We start from the raw sequence: 6,000 nt of genomic DNA, 5'->3' as shown, positions 1-6,000 counted from the left end.
TCCAAAACTGCCTCTGTGATTGCTGCCTCCCATGTGCTTCAACACCCAATGGGCAAGAATTAAAGCAAGGCAGGCTGGAGGCCAGCATAGCTGAGCAGAGACCTGCTCCTCTAACTGTGGAGTGAGAAGCAAATGCTCAGGGACAGGTGACCCAGGAAGAGTACAGATTTTGATGTTTAAGGATGGGGTCAAGAAAGCTAAGGCACAGATGGAAAAGGCCAGTGAGAACCTGGTCTAGTGGAAGCTGCTCCTGCCCATCACAGGAGGGTTGGAATGAGATGATCTTGAAGGTCCCTTCCGACCCAAGCCCTTCTGTGACTCTGTTAATTTTACTCCACATTTTGTTATCAACTCTATGGATGCTCTTTCTTTACTTTCCCAACACTGGCTTTTCCTTTGTCCCTGCACCAATTTTTGTGCAGTGCAAACTCCATATGAAATACAATCACAGCAAATCCCTTCCTGCCTTTCAGACCTTCCCATATAGTTGTTGCCAAGAAAGAAAAAAAAATAATTATTCAAGATGTAAATAGCTTGACCTCTTCTCAAAAAAAAAAAAAAAAAAAAAAAGGCTGCTTAAGGTACAATGTTCCACGCTATTAATTTGATCTGAGTTTTGATTTGCACCAAGAACACAAACCGCTCCTTCTGCCATCTCATGCAGCGAGGTTATTCCCATGCATGTGGGAACCCAGCTGTGTATCCAATCGCTGCTCTGATTCACGTGAAATGGGAACCGCTGGAAAATTGATTTCTTAAATCCAAGCGGAGCCTGCCGCATCTTGGGAGGCCTCTGCCGAGGCAGCTGCGACACAGAACCCGCGTGTCCGTGTCGCCGGCCGGCTGAAACTTTATCTTCGGCGGGAGCGAGAGCGGGACCCTCCTCTGCAGCACGGGCAGCGCGGGGCCCGCAGCGGAGCGTCCCGGAGCGGCGTCCCGGTGCGGTGCCCTTGGTGCGGTACCCCCGGTGCCGTACAGCCTTTGCAGCATCCCCAGTACGGTAGCCTCGGTGCGGTACCCCCGGTAGACCCTCCGGTAGTGCGGTACCCCCGGCAGGGCAGCCCCGGCGGCGGAGCCCCCGCCCCGCGCGTCACTCGCTCGCAGGGCCGGCGGCGGGCGGGCGCTGACGCCAGCGCGCCGGGCGGGGCGGGCGCGGCCCATTGTGGGCAGGGGCCGGGCGGGCTCCGCGCCGCGCAGCGCAGCGCCGCGCCGGCAGGTACGGCGGGCAGCGAGCCCTCCGCCCCGGCAGGAACGGCGGGCGGACCGGGAACAGCGAGCCCTCCGCCCCGGCAGGAACGGCGGGCGGACCGCGGGCAGCGAGCCCTCCGCCCCGGCAGGCACGGCGGCCGCGCTGCGGTGAGTCCTCCGAGCCCCTCGGCGCTCTTCCCCTCTCGGTTCGGCGGAGTGCGTTGCCCTTCTCCCGTAGCCCGCGGCCGTGCTGGGGAGGGGTTCGGGAACGCCGGCAGCGGGGCCGGCGCTTTTCTGCCTTTTCCCCGCCGTGCGGAGGGCGGCGAGCCCGCGTCCCACCCCGCCCCGGGCGCTGCGTGGAGCTGTTGCCCTGAGGGGAGCCCCGGGCCCCGCGGCGCCCGCCCCGCTACCGGCGCCCCGGAGCTCGGCGTGTTCCCCGGCGTGTCCCGTGTCCCGGGCGGTGCCGGGCAGGGGGCGCCCACGCGGGGGCGTGGGATGCGGGATGCTGCTGCTGCGCTGCCTTCTCCATGGTAACGCCTCCGGAGGCTGCTGCAGCCCCGGCGCCGGCTGGCACGGCGGCTCCCACCCCTGCGGCGACTCCCACACCACCGATGTGACCCCCCCACCGATGGGGCTCCCGCGGGCTTTGGGGGGCCTCAGGCTCCTACAGCAGTTTGGGGCTGCACCATGGTGTGTATGTGCCGAGCCTCTGGTGCTGGTGTCACACGTTTTGCTGCAGGCGTGCTCTTGTCCAGCCGATGCTTTGATGTGGGAGCTGGGGTGGGAGTAGGATTTTGGCATGTGCCGGTGTTGGGCTGTGGCTTGGCTACAGGCAGGTGTGTGGCACAGGTGGGGAGCTCGGGTCTGTCACTGGCTGTACCCGCCCGAAAATTCTGGGAGGGAGGATTCCGGTCAGGGGTCCACCTGGAAGAGGGACAATGCCCTTGCTGTGTGGAGCCTTGAAGGTTGGCACCCTCTGCCATTGGTGTGCGATGTTTGTGTTGGATCCTGGTCTTTTGCTTGTCCCGAATTCTTCAGTGTGAACAGTGGGGTTTGGTCCCTGCGGTCTGCAATGCTCATGGCTTTCACACCACGCTGCCTCCTTCATTGGTGCTGGTGTGAAACAGTCTGCATCTTTAAGTGATCAAGGTTAATTTAAGGCAAAGACGGATGATAATGTGACGATAATGTGCCTCCTGACAAAAGCCACGTGAATCGACAGGGCTGTGCTGCCAAACTGGGGATGGGGAGCTCCCTGTGGAAATCTGAGGCAGGTGGAAGATCACGGGGTGCAGCCAAGTCCCCTTTTCCAGGGGACTTGGAATCCATGTCAGATCAATACATTTCCCTGCTGGGGAGAGGGCAGCCCTTGGGACAGGCTGCCCTGGTGGTTCTGACCAGGCCTGAGCACTGCAGATGCCCGGCATTGTACAGCCAGGCAGCTTCTCCCGGCGGCACGGAGAGGGAGAAGCCAGCAATTTCCTTTTTTTCCCCTCTCTAGAGGTTGATTCTGATACTGAGTACAAAATCAAGTGCTGCTGTGTATTAATGCCTCAGTGGTCAGCTGTAGTGCAGCCTCTTATCCTCCCTTGCCAAAACCAATGTATTCCAGAGCTATCGACATTCCCTGCCTGCCCCTCTTTGAGTCCCATTAGGAACAGAGGTGTCCTGCAGCATCTGGACCTTTTTCCACGAGCGCTGGAGTTTGTTTGGCATGCATTTCCCCCCAAACCCTGCGGGTCAGGCATCCACCTTGCTGTTCCTCGATTAATGAGTGACTCACCCTGCTCTCCCCATGGCCATATGCCGGGACCTGCCTCTGCTCTGACAGGAGCAGGAAGCAAAAGCCAAAGTCCATGATCTCTGGACGCCCAGTGCTGTGTGACACAGGGACAGGAGGAAGCAGTGACACTTCCTGGCCCTGGCTCAGCTGGTGAGTGGCTCTGCCCCTGGTGCTCTGACACGGCCCTGGGATTTTTGGGTCCAGCCAGCCAGGCGTGCACCCTGCTCCGTGCGCTGGCCTCTGCCCTGGGGAGGCAAACAGGATGGGTGAGGTGTAAAATCAGCGCTGAATCCGCTCCCCTGGGCTTGAAACGGAGTCAAACCGGTCTTGACCTGAGCTGGCTCCTTATCTGACCCTTTGTTTGTGGCAGGGGTGCAGGAGGGAGCAGGAAAGGACAGCCACGGCAGGCGGACTCCTCCGGTGAGGACAGGCGGGACCTGGGGACAGCTGGTCTGACTGGATCGTGTTTATCTCTCTTTGCTTCTCTGCTTTGTTTTGGTTCCTTCCTCCACGTTTTCCCGCGCTGTCAGGTCACAGCTGAGGAGCCCAAGGCGGTGGGGACATGGGGATGTTGGGCAGCTGAGCTTCCCAAAAATTTTCTCTGTCAGCCAGCCAGCAGCATGGCTCCTCTCGCTCCATCTTCCTGCTTTGAAGTTTCCATCCCTGGAAACTGAGGATCCCTGGGGTGCTGGGAATCCCTGCTGGGTCCGTCCCTAAAAGCCGATGATGCACTTGGAGCAGCCCAGGTTGCACTTGGTGCATTTAAAACCTGAATGTGTTGCATGGGGATCCTGACAGATGCACCACCCAGAGTTGGTGGTCTGCCCATCCTCCTGCTGCACAGACACCCACTGAGCTGCTCCTACACGGCCACTTTTATCTCTGAAGTATTAATAAATGAAGCCAGCCTATTTCTGTGAGCCTTTTTAAGAGGCTGGCGGGGCTGCCTTGAAGGCTTGCTCGGCACTGCAACTATTCAGAGCTTTTTTCCGCCTGTGCTCTAGCAGTCGATAAGCCAGGGCATCCAGCTGTCAGCTTTGCAGATTGCCAAAGCCTGCTCAGCGACATTTCTGCAGCCTTCGCTCACAAATGAGGATTTTGTTGGACGCTTTGGTTTCTGACTTGATGCTGGTAATTAAATATCTTAACTTGGCTTCAGAAAGCTGCTACTGGTGTGGAGTGACTGGTGAAGCCATGTGAAGCAGGATGTGCTTGTTCTGCTGGAATTGAGTGTGACCTAACTATGATTCTTCAACCTGCAATTTATTTTCTTATAAAAATATACTTTTTTATATAAGCAAAACCCTTTTAAAGGGGAAGAAAAACCTTGTGTGTTACTGCTGTGCTGTTAAGCTTGCATGGACCTGCTGGGACAGCTGTTTATTTGCAAGTTGTGGCAGCTAAATGCTGTAAAATTCAAGTCATGTCCACATTGATTTTTCCCCCCTCTCTCTTTTTCCCCCTTCTCTTAATCATATATGTGCTTTTTACTCATGCAACACAACAGATGTCAGTGCCATGCTGGAAAAAAAAGGAGCTGGTCTGAGCAAAGGGCTGTAAATTGGGGCAGAAATACTGAATGCCTGATCCTGACTTGTGTGTTGGTTAATTTAGATGCTAAATGACATAGATTTTCTTGCTCTGTGTATTTAGTTTACTAGGGGATGAGAGAAACAGCTAGTTAAGGGTTGGAAAGTCATTAAATATTCCAGCAGAAGCTCTTCTGAGTATTGCATTAGTTCCCTCACCCTTCATGACATATTCTTTGAGCAACCTAAACTAGGGGAAGGGGGTTGGAACCAGATGGTCTTTAGGGTCCATTCCAACCCAAACCATTCTGTGATTCTATGATTTCCAACTTTCTATTTAATGCAAAAATTAGAGGCTCCACAGCCCCTTGCCAGATACATGTTGTAATTTGCTGTTTGCCTTTGATTCTTCTTTTCTTTCTTCCTTAATTGGGAGAAAAGCTGTGCTGGTGCCTACTTAACCCTCCTGCCCTCTCAGGAGACCATTTGCTCTTGGTATCTTCTGTCCTTGAGGCATGTCATAGCATTCTGGCATTCACTGAGGAACCAGGAGTTCTGGGGTAGCACAGAAAATCTCAGCTCAGTGAGTCATAAAGCTTTCAGATCTTTGTGGCCGCTGAGAAGAAAACCAGAGGAGATGGAAATGAGGGAAATGGCCCTGGCACACTGTAAGGACGTGGTTAGTTGACTGAAGAGTTTCAGGATCTGAGCTGACAGCACTTTGTTTCGTGATCGGTGTGTCCTGAGCACCAGCCACCTGAATTACAGCAAATTAACCAAATTAATGCCTGAAGTTGTCTGAACATCTGGCCTGTGTTTTCCTCATGGTGGGGTTGGGTGGGGTCATTCCCAAGGGCATCTGTCCCATGCTGTTCCCAGGTCTGGAGCAACCTCTGTGCCTTCACATGAGTCTCTGATTACCCCATCCTGTTCGTGCTCCCTCCTGTGTTCACCCCCAGCCTTTTGGGGGCAGTTTGTTGTAAATGTGGGACATGGAGGAGGTTTGTGCTGCCTGGAACACCTGGGAGACGAGGCTGCTCATGGTCCCTTCCTGAGTCAGCCAAACTGGATGGGGTGGCCCAGCCTAGAGGCACTCACGGGTGACTCAGTGTGACCGTGACTCAGAAGGTTTCTCCATGTTCTTCTCCTCATGCCTGAGTTGCCTTGAGAAAAACTGTGTTCAAAACATTGCTGTGACCCACTGGAAGGGCGGTGTTGGATGGGTGTGTTCTTATCCACCAGTTTGTGGAAACCTGGGAATATTTATTTCCCTGTCTGCTCTGGGGTGTCCTGACCCCCAGGGAAACACTGACTTTGACCCTCATTCATGGACAAAGTCCAGAATAGACTGGAATCCACAAAATTGTGAAATAGATTATAGAGAGTAGTGTAGATGTATCACTTAGGTGGGAAATTTAGCGTTTGGGATTTTTATTACGTTGTGGATGGAAGCAGGATGGAGGGCACAGGGTGTCATCCTGGGCTGCTTCTTCATGCTTC

General features: G+C 54.9%; 1 protein-coding gene across 2 annotated transcripts in view; it reads left to right on the top strand.

Moving 5' to 3' along the window:
* The first annotated feature begins 1,173 nt into the window (after positions 1–1,173).
* DAAM1 (dishevelled associated activator of morphogenesis 1) overlaps positions 1,174–6,000 on the top strand; it is a 94,945-nt gene continuing 90,118 nt past the window's right edge. For both annotated transcript variants that reach the window (XM_059474317.1, XM_059474315.1), the window contains exon 1: positions 1,174–1,356. The gene's annotated coding sequence lies outside the window, so the exon portion shown is untranslated. The remainder of the gene's footprint in view (positions 1,357–6,000) is intronic.

This window comes from Ammospiza nelsoni, chromosome 6 (genome assembly GCF_027579445.1).
Source record: "Ammospiza nelsoni isolate bAmmNel1 chromosome 6, bAmmNel1.pri, whole genome shotgun sequence".
Lineage (NCBI taxonomy): Eukaryota > Metazoa > Chordata > Aves > Passeriformes > Passerellidae > Ammospiza > Ammospiza nelsoni.
The sequence above is the reverse complement of the archived record's forward strand: the minus strand, read 5'-3'. Positions and strand labels throughout refer to the sequence as shown.